The 23,129-nt window shown below is 36.3% G+C and overlaps 3 long non-coding RNA genes across 3 annotated transcripts; all 3 read right to left on the bottom strand.

The window, feature by feature from the left end:
- Window positions 1-6,127: 6,127 nt before the first annotated feature.
- On the bottom strand, window positions 6,128-14,114 carry LOC127085818 (uncharacterized). Its single transcript, XR_007789281.1, has 3 exons — window positions 13,870-14,114; window positions 12,913-13,604; window positions 6,128-6,411 (listed from the first exon to the last, which is right to left on the bottom strand). It is a non-coding gene; the product is annotated as an uncharacterized LOC127085818 (long non-coding RNA).
- Window positions 14,115-18,869: 4,755 nt separating this feature from the next.
- On the bottom strand, window positions 18,870-20,114 carry LOC127085819 (uncharacterized). The gene is made up of 3 exons (XR_007789282.1): window positions 19,351-20,114; window positions 19,167-19,223; window positions 18,870-18,958 (listed from the first exon to the last, which is right to left on the bottom strand). It is a non-coding gene; the product is annotated as an uncharacterized LOC127085819 (long non-coding RNA).
- A 327-nt stretch (window positions 20,115-20,441) lies between these two features.
- On the bottom strand, window positions 20,442-22,574 carry LOC127085820 (uncharacterized). Its single transcript, XR_007789283.1, has 3 exons — window positions 22,315-22,574; window positions 22,171-22,239; window positions 20,442-21,326 (listed from the first exon to the last, which is right to left on the bottom strand). It is a non-coding gene; the product is annotated as an uncharacterized LOC127085820 (long non-coding RNA).
- Window positions 22,575-23,129: the final 555 nt, after the last annotated feature.

Here is a 23,129-nt window from a genome sequence, read left to right as displayed (position 1 = left end):
GGTGATGGGGCTAAAGGAAAAATCAAAGGTGTTGGTAAGCTGGACAGTCCTAGAGTTCCAGAACTGAATAATGTGTTGTTAGTAAAAGGACTAAATGCTAATCTCATCAGCATAAGCCAGCTATGTGATCAAGGCTTCAATGTACAGTTCACTAAGGAAGAATGTGTTGTGACAAATGGAGAAAATAAGGAAGTTATGAGAGGATCCAGATCCAAAGATAACTGCTATCTATGGGAACCTAAAGTCTCAAACTACTCCTCAATGTGCTTCTTAGCCAAGGAAGAAAAGGAAGTGAAGCTGTGGCATAGAAGACTTGGACATCTTCGTTTAAGAGGAATGAAGAAGATCATATCCAAGGAAGCAGTTAGAGGAATCCCAAAGCTGCTTATTGATGAAGGAAAAGTCTGTGGAGAATGTCAGGTTGGCAAGCAAACCAAGATGTCACATCCTAAGCTTGGACATCCTACAACATCCAAAACTCTGAAACTTTTGCACATGGACTTAATGAGACCTATGCAGGTTGAAAGTCTTGGTGGAAAGAGATATGCTTATGTGGTTGTTGATGACCATTCCAGATACACATGGATAAGCTTCATCAGAGAAAAATCAGATGCATTTGATGTCTTCAAAGATCTATGCATAAGACTCCAAGGAGAAAAGGATAGTAGTGTTATCAGAATAAGAAGTGACCATGGAAAGGAGTTTAAAAATTCCAAGTTTGATGATTTCTGCTCATCTGAAGGAATAAGTCATGAGTTTTCCTCACCTATTACTCCTCAACAAAATGGAGTAGTTGAAAGGAAGAACATAACTATTCAAGAATCTGCTAGAGCTATGATTCATGCAAAGAAGCTTCCTATGCACTTTGGGGCTGAAGCTTTGAATACAGCTTGCTATGTTCACAACAGAGTTACCTTGAGGAAGGGAACCTCTTCCACTCTGTATGAAATATGGAAAGGCAGAAAACCTACTGTGAAGTACTTTCATATCTTTGGAAGCAAATGTTACATTCTTACAGATCGTGAACAGAGAAGAAAAATGAACCCCAAAAGTGATGAGGGTATATTCCTGGGATACTTTACTAACAGCAGAGCATACCGAGTTTTCAACTCCAGAACTAATGTCCTGATGGAATCCATAAATGTTATTGTTAATGATAAAGATGAAGAATCCAATGTCATAGAGGATGTTGGAACATTCCTTGAGACTTCAACAGAAAATGTACAGGATACTCCTCCTGGACTTGAGTTAGAAGCATCCAACAAGGTGCCTTCTATCAGGATTCAGAAAGACCACCCTAAGGATCTTATCGTAGGAGATCCCAATAATGGTGTGATTACCAGATCAAGGGAGAATAGCTCAAATTCCTGCTTTGTATCCAAGGTTGAACCTAAAAATGTGAAAGAAGCTCTGACTGATGAATATTGGATCAATGCTATGCAAGATGAACTGGAGCAGTTTAAAAGGAATGAAGTATGGGAGTTAGTTCCAAGACCTGAAGGGACTAACATCATTGGTACCAAGTGGATTTACAAGAACAAGTCTGATGAGAAAGGAGTAATCACTAGGAATAAAGCAAGACTAGTGGCACAAGGTTATACTCAAGTTGAAGGGGTTGATTTTGATGAGACTTTTGCACCTGTTGCAAGACTTGAGTCAATAAGTTTGCTGTTAGGTGTTGCCTGCATTCTGAAGTTCAAATTGTTCCAAATGGATGTGAAGAGTTCCTTTTTAAATGGCTACTTGAATGAAGAAGTCTATGTGGAACAACCTAAAGGGTTCAATGATCCTAATCTACCAAAACATGTGTACAAGTTGAGGAAAGCTCTGTATGGATTGAGCAAGCTCCTAGAGCTTGGTATGAGAGGCTGACTGAATTTCTAACTACTAATGGTTACAGAAAAGGAAGGATAGATAAGACTTTATTTGTGAAGGATGAAGATGGAAAAACCATGATTGCCCAAATATATGTGGATGATATTGTCTTTGGTGGAATGTCAGATAGAATGGTGAAACATTTTGTTAACCAGATGCAATCTGAATTTGAAATGAGTTTGGTTGGGGAATTGACTTATTTTCTTGGACTGCAAGTTAAACAGATGGAAGATTCTATGTTTCTCTCCCAAAGCAAATATGCCAAGAACATAGTTAAGAAGTTTGGTATGGATAATGCTAGTCATAAAAGAACTCCTGCACCTACTCATTTAAAGTTAACTAAAGATGAAGGAGGTTCTAGTATTGATCAATGCTTGTATAGAAGCATGATAGCACTACGCCAAATAAGGGAAAAGAGGGCGCTTATTTTGGCCTATAACAGCGCTTTTAAGCGCCCTCTAATCTGGCGCTGACATAGGTAAAGACAGCGCTTTGTTTTCCTGGAGAAAGCGCTGTCTAAAGTGGCCACATTATAGTGCGCTTTAAGAAAAAAGCGCCCTCTGGAGTGGTCCATAAAGGGACACCTTAGAGGGCGCTTTCTGGAAAAAGCGCCCTCTAAAGTTGTCAATGTAAAGTGTTTAGAGGGCGCTTTCTGGAAAAAGCGCCCTCTAAAGTTGTCAATGTAAAGTGTTTAGAGGGCGCTTTCAGGAAAAAGCGCCCTCTAAAGTTGTCAATGTAAAGTGTTTAGAGGGCGCTTTCTGGACAAAGCGCCCTCTAAAGTTGACAATGTAAAGTGTTTAGAGGGCGCTTTCAGGAAAAGCGCCCTCTAAAGTTGTCAATGTAAAGTGTTTAGAGGGCGCTTTCTGGACAAAGCGCCCTCTAAAGTGTTAGTTATTTTAAAAAAATTGTTTGAAAAACAGTGGATATTTAATTGGTAACCTGTAAAGCGCAAAAGTGTAAAATTCATATTGGTAACCTGTAACCTGTAAAGCGCATGCTGCAAAAGTGTAAAATTCATATTGATTTCATCCTTTAATCCAATGTTATACACCATTAATCCATTGATATATACAACATGAATCCATTTATATACAACATTAATCCTCCATATATACAACATTAATATATGATTCTTTGATCAACAATATACAACAACATATTCATGATTTAGTAAAATTACAACAACAATATACAACATATATACAACAACAGCATACAACAACAACATTCCATACATATATGTACAACAATATACAACCTAGCTATATGATTCTTTGATCAACAATGAATTGACACAATTCATCCTTGATTTCATCCAAATTTGCTCTTGAGTAAGTTTTGTATTCCTCAAAGTACTACAATTAAGAGAATAAAACATATTCATGATTTAGTAACAAATTAGATGAAATATTCGATAATATTAAAATAAACCCTAAGTTATTATTCCATACCATTTTTGGGATGTCTATACGATTCAACGCAATGATGTCTCTCATAAATCTCATTACAAAAAATCCGCAATCGACCGAATTATTTTGCTGAGGACACTACACAGAAAAACAAACAATATATATATAGTTAATTTCTTACAAACACTATTATAAGCAAAAAAACAAACACTATTATAAGCAAAAATAAGATACTTAATATATACCTGAACTCTGATCCAGGTAATGTCCTTCCTATTGCGGTATTTCTTTTTCAATCTAAATTTTATTATTGCCCTAACAGAATAAAAACGTATATTGAGATCAATCTGACAGACATAATTAAATATACAAATACACACGAATATTTAGGGGAATTTCACTTACGCGTCAACCGTCTTCTTCATATTCGGATATTTCGTCCAATCACCCGATAAAGAATCGAGATAATACACTATTAGTCTCGAAAGATCCATAGCAACCAACACCCAGTGACCACTGTAAAATAAAACAAAAATTTAGATAATTGAAAATTTTCTACGTAAAAGATATACATAGATTAGAATGAAATTATTAGAAAGAAAATCTAACCCGTTGCCAGAATTAAACGGTAAAAAATACAAACTGGGTGTAGTATTATCGCCGGCCGCCATGAATCTATCGACTAGATCATTCTTTACGGATGTTGGATTATTCGTTATTAACGTTGCATTGATACGGGAAGCAGCAATAAAATTGAAACGGTTACACAATTCAGTTCCCCGCATCAATGTTACATACATATACCTTAAATAGAAACATAATAAACATTAGACTACTCATTGAAATGTGTAAATAAATTGTTCAACTAAGTAAATTATAGATTGATCGGAGTACCATATGTATGTATGAATGACAGCGATGCCCAATTCGGTGTGTTCAAAAAGTTGTTGGAAGTCCTCCTTTCCAATTATTTCGAAATGAGCAGCTCCGAAAACACCTTCATCAAAATCTATAGTACGAATGTTCCCATGCATATATATATATCGGACTCCTCCACCATTTTCTCAAGACGCATCATAATTTGAGATTTTGTCCCGGACGTCGTTGGAATATCCTTAGCAGCGCTTTTCAACTCTCGACCGGGAACCTAAAAATTCATATAAAATAAATCATGACTTTTTGTAATGTAACAGAATCGTTGTGTATATAATTCAATGGGTATATATATTTGTACCTCTTTTTGAGATGCAACCGACTCGATGCGTCTTGAAACTTTACCAACTTTATGTGTGGGTCTTGTAGGAGTCTAACATTACCATATAATTGATTAAATATCATAATTGTAGCTGAATTGAAATGTGAATACTAAATATTCATAATCATTTAGAACATATATATACCTCGGCATCAGGGAAAATTAGATCTGACGGCCAACCAACAAAGGATCCGACTGCATCTCGCATCAACGTTGTCTCTGAAACAACGTCAGGTAATGGTAGACGGGCGTCCGTATCTAATACGAGGTCAACCGAAACTTTCATAAATCCCACCGGGAGGGGATTATGGTGAAGTAATTCACCCGAAGTATTGTGCACTTTTCCCTTGCCAACCATGCGATAAGTTGGTGACGATAGATACAGCTGACAAGGTGAAATGCCCTAAACCAATAATAAATGTTATTGTTAACTTGTATATGTGTCAAGTAAAAAAGTGCTATTTTAATTTCATAATAACATATATAATTACCTCGGGAAATTTCGGTTGATGATTGATACTAGCTCGGTCACTAGTATCTTTTGCCTCGGAAGCGCACCTTTCCTCTCTATACCTTGCATTCTCGTTTTGCAGTTGGAGTACTTGTGCCCTTAACTCCGCCAAGGTCTCCATCACCTCTTTGTTGGTAGGATTTTTTGTTTTTGTTTTTTTATAAAATGACGACGGAGTCACACCAAAACCCTTACCCCTCACACGACCGGAATACTCAGGAACATTTAGTACTCGACTAAGTACGCTCCTGCAATCCTGGACCTCGGTTGAAGGTACGGTTTGGGATAAAGTCTCCTGAAATATTATTAGAGGAGATTAAAAATGAATTATATGTCTAACAAAATTTTCGATATAATTAAAGAAATAATGTTACATATACTTACACATTCGTCATAAACATTTTGGACCGCTTCAACGACAGCCCCATCCTTCCCAACCCGAGCAGCCTTCCATAATACGTGCTCCGGAAGAGATGTTGCGTCACTTTTCTCCTCGGCTAGCTACACATTGAATTAGATTATAAGATCATCAATTATAACATATTGTGACAATGTATAAGCTCATAGCATTTGAATATACTCACAATTCTTTGTTGTAACCGTGCATAACCCGTACGCCCTTTTTTGTACGGATACGCGGGTTTTGATGCCCTTTTCCTATTTATGTCGCTTACTTCCTGGATAAAAAAGTTTAAGGCATATTAGAACCAAGTAACTTAACAATTGTATAATACCATAATTAATAGACATTACATGGAATTTTTCGTTTCTTCGTTTGGCAACAAAGTTATCCCATTCATCGGCTGAAATAATCTCGGCATACTTCATTGGCCGTTCTCCTTCAACAAATTTTCCTTCCTCATCCTTGAGAAATTTGTTGCACAAAAAGGATCGAAATCCTCGGAGTCTTTTTCCGGCCAATTGAATACAATATTTTTGCCGGCTTTCATCGATGTGAAAGGATCTCTAAAAAACATACAAATGGAGTGTGTTATTATAAAGTAATATTATAACAATATATGGTTAACAAATAGTCAACAAAAAAAACATATAACAATATATGGTAAGTACCTGTATCTCCGACCATATTTTTTCCTTGCCAACCTTCAAGTCCGGACTTCTCCAATTATCACATGTAATCGGAATATGTTGGCGAACAAGGAAACCAATGTAACTTGCCAACATTGAACCGTTAGGCTCAATTAGTTGGTCTTCAGCACTCCAATGTACTTCAAATTTTACACCCTTGTCTCTTGCACGAATGATTGACTTCATAACAGTCAATCCTCGTTTGATTTATTTTTCAACATTATTACGTGATTCATTCGCGGCATGGGTATCGTCTTGGTTAGCCATTTTATCTGTAATATAGAAATGATTCAATAAGACCCAAGTAAGACAATGATTCAATACGTCAACACATTCATATACCTTCCATTTCTCTCATGTTACAACAATCTAAACTCTTTTTTTTTTTTTATCATTATTGAATACAAACTCACACACACCTACTGCATGCAAAAGACCAATACAAACTCACACACACCTACTGCATGCAAAAGACCAATACAAACTTGCATCCATAATCATCAAACTTCCAAGCACAAGCTCAAACACACTTCAAATATATCAGTTTTCAATCAGAAATAAAAAACTCAGTTTGCCCTAAACAACATTAATCAACATAATGCACAAAATGAAAAACTAAGTTTAGAAAATGCCCTAATCAAACACATGAAGAAAGTGAACGGTAACGATGGAGAAGAGAAATACCTTAAAGGTGACGGTAACGATGGAGAAGAAAGTGAACAGTGACGGTGGAAGAGGATAACGCAGTGAACGTGAACGGTGAGGGAGGGAGAACGAACGGCGACGATGACGGTGAGGGAGGGAGAACGAACGGAGGACGAGAGTAATCGCAGTAGAGAGTAATCGAGGTTGAGAGAAAACCCAGTTACGTAAACGAAATAGCTTATAGAGAGGGAAAATAAAGAGACATGCAGTATATGTTATAATTTTAATGTTTACTAAAGGGGACCTTAGAGGGCGCTTTTTTAAAAAAAGCGCCCTCTAAAGGGGGCCTAAGAGGGCGCTTCTGAAAGCGCTCTCTAAAGCTTTCCAAAAGCGCCTTCTAAACTGGAAATGTACATGGACTTAGAGAGCGCTTTTTCAAAAGCGCCCTCTAAGGGTAACCTTAGAGGGCGCTTTCACAAAAGCGCCCTCTATTGTTGTCCCTCCATTTTTTTTTTGGCTTCACTTTAGAGGGCGCTTTGTTACAAAAGCGCCCTCTAAAGGGGGCCTAAGAGGGCGCTTCTAAAAGCGCTCTCTAAGGCTTTCCAAAAGCGCCTTATAAACTGGAAATATACATGGACATAGAGAGCGCTTTTTTATAAGCGCCCTCTAAGGTTACCCTTAGAGGGCGCTTTCAATAAAGCGTCCTCTATTGGTGTCCCTCCATTTCCTCATTATTTTTTCGTTTCACTTTAGAGTGCGCTTTGTTACAAAAGCGCCCTCTAAAGTGCGCTGTCTATTCCAATAGTATGCTCCTTATTTTTTCTCTTCACTTTAGAGTGCGCTTTTGTAATAAAGCGCCCTCTAAGGGGCGCTGTCTATTCCAGTTTTTGGCGTAGTGTAGGTAGCCTATTATATCTAACTGCTAGTAGACCTGATATTGCCTATGCAGTTGGTGTGTCTGCTAGATACCAAGCAGAACCCAAAGTGAGTCACTTAAATCAAGTCAAGAGGATTCTCAAGTATATTAGTGGGACTTGTGATTATGGTATGCTATACTCTCATGGCTCTGAGCCTATCTTATCTGGGTATTGTGATGCTGATTGGGCTGGGAGTGCTGATGACAGAAAAAGCACATCAGGAGGATGTTTCTTCTTGGGAAACAATCTCATATCTTAGTTCAGCAAGAAACAGAACTGTGTATCATTATCCACTGCAGAAGTTGAGTACATAGCAGCTGGAAGCAGTTGTTCCCAACTGGTATGGATGAAACAGATGCTGACTGAGTACAATGTCACTCAGAATGTCATGACATTGTTCTGTGACAATCTCAGTGCCATCAACATTTCAAGGGATCCTATCCAACACAGCAGGACCAAACATATTGACATTAGACATCACTTCATAAGAGATCTGGTAGAAGACAAAGTGATTACCTTGGAACATGTGGCAACTGAACTACAATTTGCTGACATATTTACAAAGGCTTTGGATGCTACTCAGTTTGAAAATTTAAGGGGCAAGTTGGGAATATGTCTTTCTGAGGAATTATAGCAACTAAGGATGTTAGGAATTTACTATTTAATATTTCAAATTATTAAACAATTGAAAGTGTGCTCTGATTGGTCAATAGATAATAGTTATTTCACTTGCAACAAGCATTACTTCTTCCTCTCTTTCAACTTCCATTCACGCAAGCATCCTCTCAGAGAAATTTTTCATTTCGTCTCTAAGATACTCATCATGTCTCAACAATCCAACTCTTCTCCTTCCAAGAACATGCCTTGTTCTCCTAGCGCTGAACCAAGCAACCCTAACAGAGAAGATCCTGTTGCTGACTCTGTGAATACCCCACATGCAAGAAGACCTAAAGAAACATATCAGGCTTCTCCTCATCCATCGTTCTTGAGGAACGAACCAAAGAAGGTTCCAGGTATGTTCACAATGTCATTGCCACTATAGTGACTGGAATACTGTCTGGAAATCATGAGGTCCCTGGGGTTTCCATTCCCTTAAACACTATTGAACCTGATAATGTTGCTGATCAAGAAAATACTGAGTCTTTAGGAAAGAATATCTCTGATGATGTTGAGCAAACTGATGCTCATAAGGAGTCAAATGTTGACAAACCCTTAGATAATGTGGTTGGTGAGGAAGTTCATGTCACTCATGATGTCAGTGACAACCCTAACTGTGAGGCTGAAACAGTTGACCTGGAGGAACTTTCTGATAAAGAGCTATTGTCCTTTGTCCTCCCTAGCATAGCCAAAAGGGTTAAGACTAGGAGAGAAAAGAAAACTGTGGCTCAAAGGTCCCCCAGAAAGAAGATTGATGTTCCAACCTCTTCAAAGACAACGGTGGCAGTCGAGAGTTCCCTCAAGAGGAAAGTTCATGGTCCAACCAAATCTTGGAGCAAAGTGGTGCCCAAGAAAAATAAGACCAAGTTTGTTGTTGTTGAGTCTGACTCAGATGTTCCTTGTAATGTCTCTGACATTCTGTCAAAGAAGAAGCCAACCACTAGCAAGCTTGCAGCTAGTGTCCCTGAGGTACCAATTGACAACATATCTTTTCATTTTGCTTCAAGTGTAAACAGGTGGAAATATGTTTATCAGAAGAGGTTGGCTTTGGAAAGGGAATTAGCTCAGAATGTCCTAGACTGTAAGGATATTATGGATCTTATTCAAGAGGCTGGTTTAATGAAGACTGTGACTCAGTTTTCAAAGTGCTATGAGATGTTGGTAAATGAATTTATTGTTAATTTGTCTGAAGAATGTGCTGATGGCAAGTCTAAGGAATTCAGGAAAGTGTATGTGACAGGCAAGTGTGTAAATTTCTCTCCTTCAGTGATCAACAAGTATTTGGGAAGGCCTGATGAAGCTCAACCTGAGCTTGAGGTGACTGACAACAAAATCTATCAAGTCATCACTGCTAATCAGGTAAGGAAGTGGCCTCTCAAAGGAAAATTGGTGGCAAGTAAACTGAGTGTCAAGTATGCAATGCTGCACAAGATTGGAGCTGCTAACTGGGTGCCCACCAATCATAAATCTACAGTTGCTGTAATGCTTGGAAAATTTATATATGTTGTTGGAACCAAAGCCAAATTTGACTATGGCTCCTATATTTTTGATCAAACTTTGAAGCATGAAGGAAGCTTCAGTGTGAAGGGTCCTATAGCCTTTCCTTCTCTCATCTGTGGTATTGTTTTGAATCAGTTTTCAAACATCTTAACTGAGAATGACTCTGTGAAGAAAAGAGACAGCCCTATGTCTTTCAATCATAAGTTGTTCCTAGGTACCCATGTCCCTGACATTGTCATGACATCAGGTGAGACATCATGTGTAAGCAATCAGCCAGGTAAAGTTGTTGTCATTGCGATGCTCAAAGAAACCCGCAGGGAATTAGAGGCAAGGAAGCTGAACTTGGAAAAATTGATTAGCTCTTTGGAGATGACTGAAGGTGATATGCTAGCTGATGGTGGAGAATTTGGTGAAGCTACTGCTGTTGCAGAAGAAGCTGAAAGACAAGGTGAAGAGGGAGAAGCAGATGCCAGTCCTGATGATGGCACAGATGATGATGCTGACTCTGAGTCAGATGACTAGAACATTTCTTGTGTTTCTGATAATTGCTTGTATTTTTATTTTTTTGGTCAGTAATATTAAGTGTTGCTTTGGCAACACTTTTGACAAAAAGGGGGAGTAACACTTGTACCCCAGGACAACATATTTCTTTGAAGGTGAAGGTCCTCTAAACAAGAGGTTATATTGTTGTTTGCTCTCTGCTTGATCTTCTCTTGTGCTGCTGTTGTTTGAAGTTTAACTTCTTTGTTTGCTAAGTGTATTAGCTAATTTGATTCTCTGCTTGGATGTGTGCCTTCTGCTGCTGTGAACTCTGTTGGGATGCCAAGTTGTTTTAGCCAAAAACTTACCAAAGCGGGAGTTTGTAGATGTTTTTGATTGGCTGCATTTTATGTTAAAACATTTACTGTACTTAGATGTCTTGACTGATGTCATGACATGCTTAAGTAGTATGTTGCAGGATTAGCTAATACAGGATTTACTGGATGTCAAACTGAATGTTATGACATTCATTCATGACAGCATTTTCTGGATGTCAAACTGAATGTTATGACATTCATCCCTGACAGCAGATGCTAAAGTATAGGCTAATTTTTTCTGTTATGTTTCAGTATTTATCTCAGGCTGATTTTCAGGAAACTAACAACTGTGCTAAAATTAAGAGACCTAGCATATAGCCTATTTGTTAGCATTCTAATGTGTGGAAATTAGGTTAACTTGCTTAACCTTAATTTTATGAAATTCGTTCAAGGCCCAAGTACTGCATTATAAAAGGATGGCAATCCTACTTTCAGCAATTGAGTGATTTGAAGCGTGAAGAATTCAATATATCATTATATATCATTGTTGTACTTTCATTGTGTCTTGAATTAGATTTTACTTGTGAGCCAAGCAATTATCACCTAGATGATTGCATTGGACTAGGGTGTTTATTGAGTTATAACTGTTGTGTCACTCTAAGCTTTTAAGCGCGAGTGCTGTATTTCTTGATTAAAGCTTTTAAGCACAATCAAGAGTTATTTGAAGTATATCTTCACCACTGACTTTAAAATTCTTAATGGTTGTAATCACTGCTGTGATTGAGGGGGAGTGAGTAGGTATTCAGGTCTTAGTTTAGATTGAAATTGCATTGGGTAGGTCTTAAGTGATAGGATTAAACTGGTGGTTTAAGTCCTGAATTAATACCTCTTATAGTGGATTTCCTCCCTGGCTTGGTAGCCCCCAGAGTAGGTGTGTTTGTCACCGAACTGGGTAAACAATTCTCTGTGTCATTTACTGCTTTTTACATTTACTTTCTGCATACATTACCTGTCTCCGCAGAATTGGATGTCATAACATCCAGTGTGACATCGATAGTCTGTTACTAGAATTTCACAACAGCTTTTATCAATTTTTTCCAATAACAATTAGGTACATAGAGAACAGAAGTAACCGAGAGAGAAGGTAGAATTCGAACAGTACCAATCCCTTCAGATCGGGTTTGAGAACCATTGGCAGAAATTATAGTAGGTAAGAAACCGGATGTAGAGAGGGAAGAGAAAAGATTTTATTACCGATAACATGATCAGACACACCAGAATCAAGGACGGGTTTGAGAACCATTGGCAGAAGTTAGACGCACCAGAATCAAGGACCCAAGATCCAAGAGAAGATATTGTGATAGACAAACAGATGAATTACCAGTGTGTGCTACCGAAGCAGTAGAATCTAAGTTCTGATAGTTCTGATACCACCTGGATTTGTTGCTCAGGGGGAGTCATCGAATATGGTGTGTAGGTTACACAGGTCTCTCACCGGAAGACAGTGGATCAACCGGGTAAAGTACGGCGAAGAAAGAATTGTCTCTTAGCAGGCTCTGATACCATGTTGAATTAGGAGACTAAGAGATATTTGAATATACCGTGTGTCTTGAAAAGCACTACGAAGACTTTATTTTATATAGAAAGATTATAACTAATTACATGATATAGTCGATGTGGGACTATTCGATATACAAATATTCTTAATATTATATTTACAAATATCAACCGTTAGTCTTATAAATATTGAGGTTTAAAGCAAAGGGCTTATCAATGTGGCCAAGCAAATAATGTTGGATATGAGAATAATAGAAAGTGGAGTAAATATAGAGAATTAATTAAATTATGACACAACATGATGAATCAGCTATCTATTAGTAATACAACCTTAAGTACAAGATTTTCCTAAATAAAAAGCATATTATTTAACAGCAATCATTCTATAACAAATAGAGATAACAGGTTTAGTATAGTGGTGTGGTGTCACAGTGAAGTGGGAAAATCATCAAACCTTCTTGTAGGACTAGTCACTCTCCTCAGGAAAAACCTAATACAGTTTGGGGTTGGGACTCCACAAGTACGTTTCAAAATGAAAACACAATACCACCCACACCACTATAAAAAAAGTAAGTTCCAGAAACAGCTCATTGTATTTGGAAAATAGCATTTGTGCAGTATTTAGTATTTATAACAAAACAATCACCTTGCATATATTGTAAAAACCAAATGAAAAGAGAAAACACAAGAACATTATTACCTGTAATGACTTTAAGACTGATTTTGATATATTCATGATGTGAGCATACCAAGGTTGTAATACCTGCCTGCAAAGACTCTGACAATCAAGTAAAACTAACAACCAGAACCAATTCCAATTGGATTGTGCAATATGATGACAAAAAAACCCATATTGGTCAGTGCAGTTAATATAAGTGCAACTAATGTACTACTGCAAAACTAAGCTACTCTATAGAACCGGGTACATCGATGAGATGGTGAATAAAACCTAATGTCTATACATAATACAATAAGATGCAAGGCATATCCGTAAAACTCGTGTAGAGCCTTCTCACTCTCAGGGATTGTTAAGTGACAACTTACTTAGGCCCTAAAACTCTAATTCACCTGTAGCAAGTAAAAGCTCTCATACATCAACATGCATGAAAAAGCAGGTACACATTGCTTCTACACTCAAAACCTAAAACTCTTCTGTACAAATCCAGTCAGCACTCCATGAGTATTCTTTCATAGTTAGCCACAAATATTTGCAAACCTCCAATTTCCGAAACATGAAGCTTAATATAAAAATACCACAATGAAGTTATCTATACAACTCGAACCCATGTCCACCACACATCGGGCAGCCATATACCCATCGGCTGATCCACCAGAATTCCCTGTCACTCTGGGAGAAGCAAAAGCAGAAGTCTTCCGCTGACCTCTTAAGCACTGCATAAGGGAAGTAAACAAAGTCACAGAGAAGAAGACACGGGCAGATTATTTGATTATATCAGTAGTGAAAGATGTTTATCAGTTTAAACAAAATCAAAATGTGTAAGTAATCACTGCTTGTTCGTTAGCCTTTTAAATTTTTCTGCATGATGGAACATTCTTGATATAGAGTATACACCATATCAGTGAACAACTATACTACTAATCTTCACATGTATAAGCATCAATTTTGTTCACCTGAGGATGATATATTTTGATTTACCTTCCGTGTTTGTTCATCTTTAGCCCAATTTCTTGCCACAAATAAAAAATCAGCAAACCACATTGAGCAACCTAGAACCTGCATAGATAAGTTAAGATCAAATTTTCATCTCACAACCTATTTACCAAAAAGTTTGTCTTTTAAGTGCTTATGTCTAAAAAGTTACATAAAGGTATTAGATTTCATTCTTCGTAATGGCAACAGTGCTACTAAGACTGCGCTGTCACACATTGTTTTTGTACTAATAAAGTTTAACCTGGAATTTTAAGAAGTCTCAATATGCATTGTAGCATTATTAGCAACACGCCACATGACATAACAAATGTCATATGGACAAACCTGCTATAAAGTTCCTGGACAGAAATGATGAAATTGAACATAATAGTTATTAAATATTTAAAATTTTAATCCAAGAGTAAAGTTTTGTAAAAGATGTATTCAATAAAAACTTGTTGAGCAATGCAACACAACCTATGTGTAAAATATTATAAGTGGATTTTTTTTTTTAAATTGTAAAGTGAAAAAGGAAAAAGAACAAGATACGGTTAGGAAGTCATGGTTAACCACACATACTAAATGCCATTCTATATCTAGTTACTTTACCTGAAGGAGTTTGATCCTACTTATCATGACACAACAATAGTAACAGATGGATGGATTCAAAATAACATTGAGGAAATAAAACAACATACCTAACAGAATCAATTAAAATGGATAAAAAGTTGTTAGTTACTATCTAAATGACATCAAGATTGCGATTTTCCTCTTTCTTTCAGCATCCATGGCTTCTTGAGTGTGGTTGATGAGACGAAACAGTTCTAATCACATCTCACCAAGCTAAATAATTTCTTCCATTAACCGTAAGCGTCTTTTCTGCAGTGGTGAGGAAGTATGATGAGGTTCTCCCGCAGATCATGACAAGTTTACAATTGCATATTCAAATATTGAGAAAGATTATCCATAAAACCATAACAAGGGTATATTAAGTCAACCGTGCAATTTTTGTTATAGATTGCAGAAGGAAATGGATAATTTTAAATGAACTGTAGCAATGTTGTATCGAGTAAAGCTGAGACAATGACAAATCCCTGCAACCACATTTGAAGGAAAACCACTTCAGCAAATTAGTACAAATCAGAAGATATGCAGGATAACTTTTTACCTACATATTGTAACCACATTGAAGTAATAATAAAAAGATTTTGGTAGTCATAGTTGGAAATGACTGGATCTAAAATAAATTATAAACAATATGCAATTTTTCAAGTTGATGTACATCAATATCTATTAAAGACACAGTTACCACATATGGATAACAATGACCAGAACAAGCACTGGAAATTTCATATTATGGATTTCAAAATTTTCTTTACGCACTAAATAATAAATTAACCTATCCAATACGGACATAGGATACGACAGTGACACATCAACACCAGTAATAATTTAAAAAAATTAATCAATTGAATAGGGATGTGTCAGGGTCAGGAAACCAACACGTGCCTGACATTGGACACACCTTTGATCGGAGGTGTAGGTACTACAGATCAATTAACAAATTTATGTGATATAATCTAAAGAAATGCATGAAACTCTATGTGAAAAATAGTTGGGGTGCAGACCGAATTATACTTCCAAATCAAAGGTTCCCTGCATCACTTTCTATTCTCATGGAACCGGTCACCAATTACTATAAATTCAGAAAAAATAAACTGAACAAGTGAACTAAGGCAGTCAAATTTAATATGGAAGAAATATTGAATTTAGACAAAGAACAAGTTTTGTTTTGTTTCATAGCAATGGAAACACCTTGTGTTTCTTGGTATTTGTCATGAAAGTTTCTTGCTTTCTTGTGTTGTTTATCTCTTGAAAGGGTTGGTTTTTTCTCTTGAAATTTGGTTCTTTGAAGTTTTCTTATCACTAGCAGTGACTGTAGTTTTCAAATTTTGTCAAGAATGTTGGCCATTGGAAGTCATATTACTAGTATCCATTTAAGCACTACTTGCACTTCTTTGCTCAGAGAACTTGAGCAAATATGGAACAATATTGGAGAGACCGAGAATGACAAAGATCGAATGTTGATAGAGCTAGAGAGGGAATGCTTAGATGTTTATAGGAGAAAAGTTGATGAAGCTGCCAACACCAAAGCACGTTTTCATCAATCCGTTGCAGCCAAGGAGGCCGAGATTGCCACGCTAATAGCTGCACTTGGGGAACATGACATTCACTCTCCGATTAAGACCGATAAAAGATCAGCATCCTTGAAGGAGAAGCTCGCATCTGTCACAACATTGGTTGAGGAATTGAAGAAGAAAAAAGAAGAAAGGTTGAAACAATTTGAAGATATTAAAACTCAAATAGAGAAGATAAGCGGCGAGATTTGTGGAATTCATCCTGTCAATGATGATGTGAGCAACACAGACGATAAAGAGGAACAGTACTTGTCACTTAGAAGACTTAATGAATATCAAACACATCTCCGAAGTCTTCAAAAAGAAAAGTCGGATTGACTTCAGAAAGTCTTGCAATGTGTTAATGAGGTGCATACTCTCTGTGGTGTTCTTGGATTGGATTTCGGCCAAACAGTAGACGATGTACATCCGAGCTTGCACGGGACTCAGGTGGAGCAAAAAACTAATATTAGCAATAGCATATTGGAAGGTTTAGAGAAGACCATTCAAAAAGTTAAAAACCGAATGAAAAGTCAGAATACAGAAGTTGAAGGATATTGTCGCTAACCTATTCGAACTTTGGATTTTGATGGACACGTCAAAAGAAGAGAGGAACACTTTTCTGAGGATTACTTCTATTGTTGTAACTTCGCCATCAGAAATCACCGAAAGAGGCGGTCTTTCATCAGATGTGATAGAGAAGGCTTCGGCAGAAGTGGAAAAACTTGCGAAACTAAAAGCAAGTAGAATGAAAGAACTTGTTTTTAAGAAGAGGTCAGAGTTAGAAGAAATATGTAGATTGACTCATATCGAACCTGATACAAGTACTGTTGCCGAGAAAGCTAGTGCATTAATAGATTCTGGCCTGGTTGATCCTTGTGAATTATTAGCTAACATTGAAGCACAGATACTGAAAGCTAAAGATGAAGCTTTGAGCAGAAGAGACGTAACCGATAGGATTGATAAGTGGATTTTTGCTTGTGAAGAGAAAAATTGGCTCGACGAATGTAGCCAGGATGATAATAGGTACAGTGCTGGGCGAGGTGCTCACATTAATCTGAAGCGTGCTGAACGAGCCAGAGTAACTGTAACCAAAATTCCAGGAATGGTTGACAATCTTATAAGCAAAACTCTAGCATGGGAATCTCATCATCTAAGAACTCTATCTTTTGTTTCTTAATCAGCATTAAAATAGATGAAGAATAACTCACAATTTCCATTGTTTGCTTCATCTTCGATTAACCGAATCACTAGGAACCAGTTGTCACCCAACATTTTCACCCTCTGCCAATTCCAATGTTCCAGCAGGCCCGAGTCAATGACACTCATCCACTCGTAGTTGGGTTGAAGAACGGATGGAGCTTCCAATAGGGTAGACCGCAAGCTGCTTCTGTTCTTGAACACTCTAGCAGCTTGTTGAGCACGATCAAAGGCATCCCTGCATCACTTTCTAAATCTCATGGAACCGATCACAGCAAACCAAACTTCCTACCATTTCCTTTCTGTTTCATCATACTCATGAACATAGCATGACACGGCAAAGGTGTGGTACCTGCAAAAACTCCGACGGTCAAGTTATGAATTCAAAATAATATTGTAAATAAAAGAACATAGTATCTTAGATATTCTCCCGCAGATCATGACAAGTTTACAATTGCATATTCAAAATTGAGAAAGATTATCCATAAAACCATAACAAGGGTATACTAAGTCAACCGTGCAATTTTTCTTATAGAAAAAGGAGATGGATAATTTTAAATGAACTGTAGCAATGTTATATCGAGTAAAGCTGAGATAATGACAAATCCCTGCAACCACATTTGAAGGAAAACCACTTCAGCAAATTAGTACAAATCAGAAAATATGCAGGATAACTTTTTACCTACATATTGTAACCACATTGAAGTAATAATAAAAAGATTTTGGTAGTCATAGTTGGAAATTACTGGGATCTGAAATGAATTATAAACAATATGCAATTTTTCAAGTTGATGTACATCAATATCTATAAAAGACACAGCTACCACATATGGATAATAATGACCAGAACAAGGCACTGGAAATTTCATATTATGAATTTCAAACTTTTCTTTACGCACTAATTAATAAATTAACCTATACAATACGGACATGGGACACGACAGTGACACGTCAACACCAGTAATAATTTGAAAAAATTAATCAATTGAATGTGGATGTGTCAGTGTCAGGAACCAACACGTGCCTGACATTGGACACACCTTTGATCGGAGGTGTAGGTACTACAAATATATTAACAAATTTATGTGATATAATCTAAAGAAATGCATGAAACTCTATATGAAAAATAACTGGGATGCAGACCGAATTATACTTCCAAATCAAAGGTTCCCTGCATCACTTTCTATTCTCATGGAACCGGTCACCAATTACTATAAATTCAGGAAAAATAAACTGAACAAGTGGACTAAGGCAGCCAAATTTAATATGGAAGAAATATTTAATTTAGACAAAGAATAAGTTCATTTAATCATTGCATAGTTCAAAAAAGACCTGAATAATATCTGAAAAAATGTTCAAGTCAAGACAAGGCTTCACGATTTTATAAAACTTGTACATTAATAAATGAAATCAACGAATGAACCTGAATAATTTATTGAGCACAAACAAATCAAACCAAATTAAAAGAGGCAAACAGAAGAACATTACCTCTAAGGACCTCAAGACTGACATGGTTATAGCAAAGGTGTGGTACCTACAAAGCATCGGACGATCTAGTTAGTTGTGGATTCAAAATAATCTTTATCTAGTGATGTTGGTTTGATCACACTCTTGGGATTGAGAACCTTCCTAAGTTTGAACACGACCTCCAAAGATGTACCAATTGTATGCCCTGCAGTATCAACACCTTCATTTGTAACCTCAACGGCTGGCTCTCCCTATCAAATATGACCCAAAAAATATGACCAAAAGAAACAGTGAAATCAAAACACAATACAACCCTTATTAGTATAATATAAAAAAGAAAGTGCGAGAAACTGCTCAATATTTGTTATGGATTTGTGCAGTATTTACTACTTGTAACAAAACAATCACTTTGCATTTATTATAAAAACCAAATGAAAAGAAGCAATAGAAGAACATTACCTGTAATGACCTCAAGACTCATTTTGATCTATTCATGACAAGAGCGTACATACCTTCCTACAAAGATTCGGACGAACAAGTTAGTTATAATTTTGGGAAATAAAAAGAGTAACATTTTAGATTAAACAAAAAGACGAAATTATAACAACACATGATGTTATAAGCATAAAAGAGTGACATTGACCTTTATGGGAAGTCTTTGAAGTTCAAGATTTCTGGAGCTCAGAAGCAAGCTCAACCTGTCTGCCTCAAGCCTGACTTTGCAGCCACCTTGAACTTGTGAGGGAGTATTAGTGTATATTCTAGAGTGCCATGTCATCATAACTAACGTGTAGTTAGTTAGTGTGTGTGGTGTAGGTTAAGTCCAGTAGTGGCACAGGTTATGATACTTATATATATCCTATTCACTGTCAAAGAATAAAAATATATAACAAACAGAATCAATACATAACAGAATTCAGATCCACTTTCTCTCTCTCTCTCTCTTTTCTCTCCTTCCTTTCTTTCACTCTAATACAAATCAATCCACATTACCCCACCATACCTAGGCCTTCTTTTCGTTTTCATCAAGTCCTTTTCATTCATGTGCAATCACATTAAGCCCGTTATCCGTACATACTCATAGTAAAGTGACCGGTTAGTGATTATGATCTTAAGCATGGGGCTCTGGTACATAAGTTGGTGTAACCCCTTTATTTAACCCAATTTGCAGTTGTGGGGGATTGGATCGTAATCCACCCTACCAAGTTCAGCACCAGATACCTCTGAACCAACCAACCATAGGCATATTCTTATGTATATACATATATTTATTTATTTTTCTTCTGCATGTTTCGCATATGTCTCTATTTTACTAGGTTAAATGACCGTGTGAGAGTCACCTAGCCCGAATTTTCATATGACTTAAGAACAAAGCAGGAATTATTTTTCTAAGCATGGGACTCTGGTACATAAGTTGGTGTAACCCATTTATTTAACCCAATTTGCAGTTGTGGGGGATTGGATCGTAATCCACCCTACCAAGTTCAGCACCAGATACCTCTGAATCAACCAACAATAGGCATATTCTTTTATATATATATATATATATATATATATATATATATATATATATATATGTATATGTATATATATATATATATATATATATATATATATATATATATATATATATATATATATATATATATATATATATATATTTTCTTCTGCATGTTTCGCATATGTCTTTATTTTACTAGGTTAAATGACCATGTGAGAATCACCTAGCCCGACTTTTCATATGACTTGAGAACAAAGCAGGAAATTTTTTTGTGATCATTCACTTATTTTCATCGGTCCCCTACGTAGAGCATGCTTAAGTCGGAGCTGACTGCAAGGATAAACTACTTAAGGACTTATTTGGAACAAAAATTGGGACCGCAGAATATGGGGTATCGGGATCAACTCTTATAATCATGAAGCCTACGGTGTTAAGACAATACCGATTTTTAAAAAAAAGTTTTCCTAAGTCTTTTACATCTCGTCATAAACCTGTCTTATAGCCTGAATATTCAAGATGCACTGTTTTCTTTGCTCACAAATTTTTTTTGGTAAGATTAGAGAAATGGGAAAAATACGGATACACTACACAGATGACTCCTCAAACACATGTTATTTTATTGAAAGGAAAAGCAAACAACTAAAATTGCACAAAACATACTAAAAATAAAGAAAAACAATAAAAAACGATAAAAATCTCCTCCCGCACTTAAACCGAACATTGTCCCCAATGTTTCGATATGAGATAGGGTAGGAGTAACCTGGAAGAGAGAGAAAGAGAACCATGGGTGATCACCGTACCGTCACCGTCACGAGCATTTACTTTAACAAATATTGTAGACTCGAAGACACGAGGAGGAATTGGGTGAAGGGGGAATAAGGAAACAACAACATTAAATGAGGGATATTGTTGTTAAGGACAGACGAGGGCATGAGGTTTATAAGGTAACATGCCATATTAGCATAATATCCCCAGAACCAGAATGGAACATTACCAAAGAGAAATAAGGTCCAAGCGGTTTCTACAAGATGCATATTTTTACGTCCGGCTACCCCATTTTGTTAAGGTGTATGAGGGCAAGATGTTGTATCGAATAAAACTGAGACGATGACAAATCCCTGCAACCACAATTGAAGGAAAACCACTTCAGCAAATTTGTACAAATCAGAACATATGCAGGATGACTTTTTATCTAAAGTCCCAATAAAAAGATTTTGATAGTCATAGTTGGAAATTACTAGGATCCGAAATGAATTATAAACAATATGCAAATTTTCATGTTGATGTACATAAATATCTATTAAAGACACATTTACCACATATGGATAACAATGACCAGAACAAGGCACTGGAAATTTCATATTATGGATTTCAAACTTTTTTATACAATACGAGCATGGGACACGAGAATGACACATCAACACCAGTATAAATTTTAAAAAATAAATAATTTGAATGTGGTAAGTCAGTGTCAGAAACAGAAACCAACACGTGTCTTACATTGGACACACCTTTGATCGGAGGTGTAGGTTCTATAGATTAATTAACAAATTTATGTGATTCAATCTAATGTAATGCATGAAACTCTATATGAAAAATAGTTGGGGTGCAGACCGAATTATGCTTCCAAATCAAAGGTAACCTGCATCACTTTCTATATCTCATGGAAAAGGTCACAAATTACTATAAATTCAGAAAAAATAAACTGAACAAGTGAAGTAAGGCAGCTAGATTTAATATGGAAGAAATATTGAATTTAGACAAAGAACAAGTTCATTTAATCATTGCATAGTTCAAAAAAACCCTGAATAATATCTGAAAAAATGTTCAAGTCAAGAAAAGGCTTCACGTTTTTATAAAACTTGTACATATTAATAAACGAAATCAACGAATGAACCTGAATAATCTGTTGAGCACAAGCAAATCAAACCAAATTAAAAGAGGCAAACATAAGAAAATTACCTCTAAGGGCCTCAAGTCTGACATGATCACAGCAAAGGAAACCAGCATCACTAGCTAAAGGTGTGGTACCTACAAAGTATCAGACGATCAAGTTAGTTATGGATTCAAAATAATCTTTAGCTAGTGATGTTGGTTTGATCATACTCTTGGGGTTGAGAACCTTCCTCTAAGTTGGAAATGACCTCCAAAGATGTACCAATTGTATGCCCTGCAGCATCAACACCTTCATTTGTAACCTCAATTGCTGCTCTCCCTATCAAATATGACTAAAAGAAACAGTGAAATCAACACACAATACAACCCTTACCCGAATAATATAAAAAAGAAAGTGCCAGAAACAACCCAATATTTATTATAGATTTGTACAGTATTTACTATTTGTAACAAAACAATCACTTAGCATACATTCTAAAAATCAAATGAACAGATGTCATAGAAGAACATTACCTTAAATGACCACAAGACTCATTTTGATCTATTCATGACAAGAGCATATATACCTACCTACAAAGACTCGGACAAACAAGTTAGTTATCACTTCAAAATAATTTTGGGAAATAAAAAGAGGAACATTTTAGAGTAAACAAAAAGACGGAATTATAAAAACGCATGATGTTATAAGCATAAAAGAGTGGCATTGACCTTTATGGGAAGTCTTTTGAAAGAGGAAAAAGAACAAGATACAGTTAGAAAGTCTTACTGAACCAAACATCCTATTTCTAATTACCTTTGGAAGATATCAACAAGTTAAAGTAACTTACTTTCTATGAATGCATTATCTATATTGTGAGAACCAAATCAAAAACGGAAATCACGATTTCAAACAAAATTCAAAGTTTACACTTTACTTGTACAAATTACAAAAGGGCAATAATTGTCTTATATATTACTGTCAAATAAACTTGTTTGAATAATATGTTGGATCCATATACATGAAATTCTGGTTTTCAAAAACTGAG

This window comes from Lathyrus oleraceus, chromosome 5, assembly GCF_024323335.1.
Source record: "Lathyrus oleraceus cultivar Zhongwan6 chromosome 5, CAAS_Psat_ZW6_1.0, whole genome shotgun sequence".
In the NCBI taxonomy this organism is placed as follows: Eukaryota; Viridiplantae; Streptophyta; class Magnoliopsida; order Fabales; family Fabaceae; genus Lathyrus; species Lathyrus oleraceus.
This window is presented reverse-complemented; position numbering and strand designations above follow the sequence as displayed.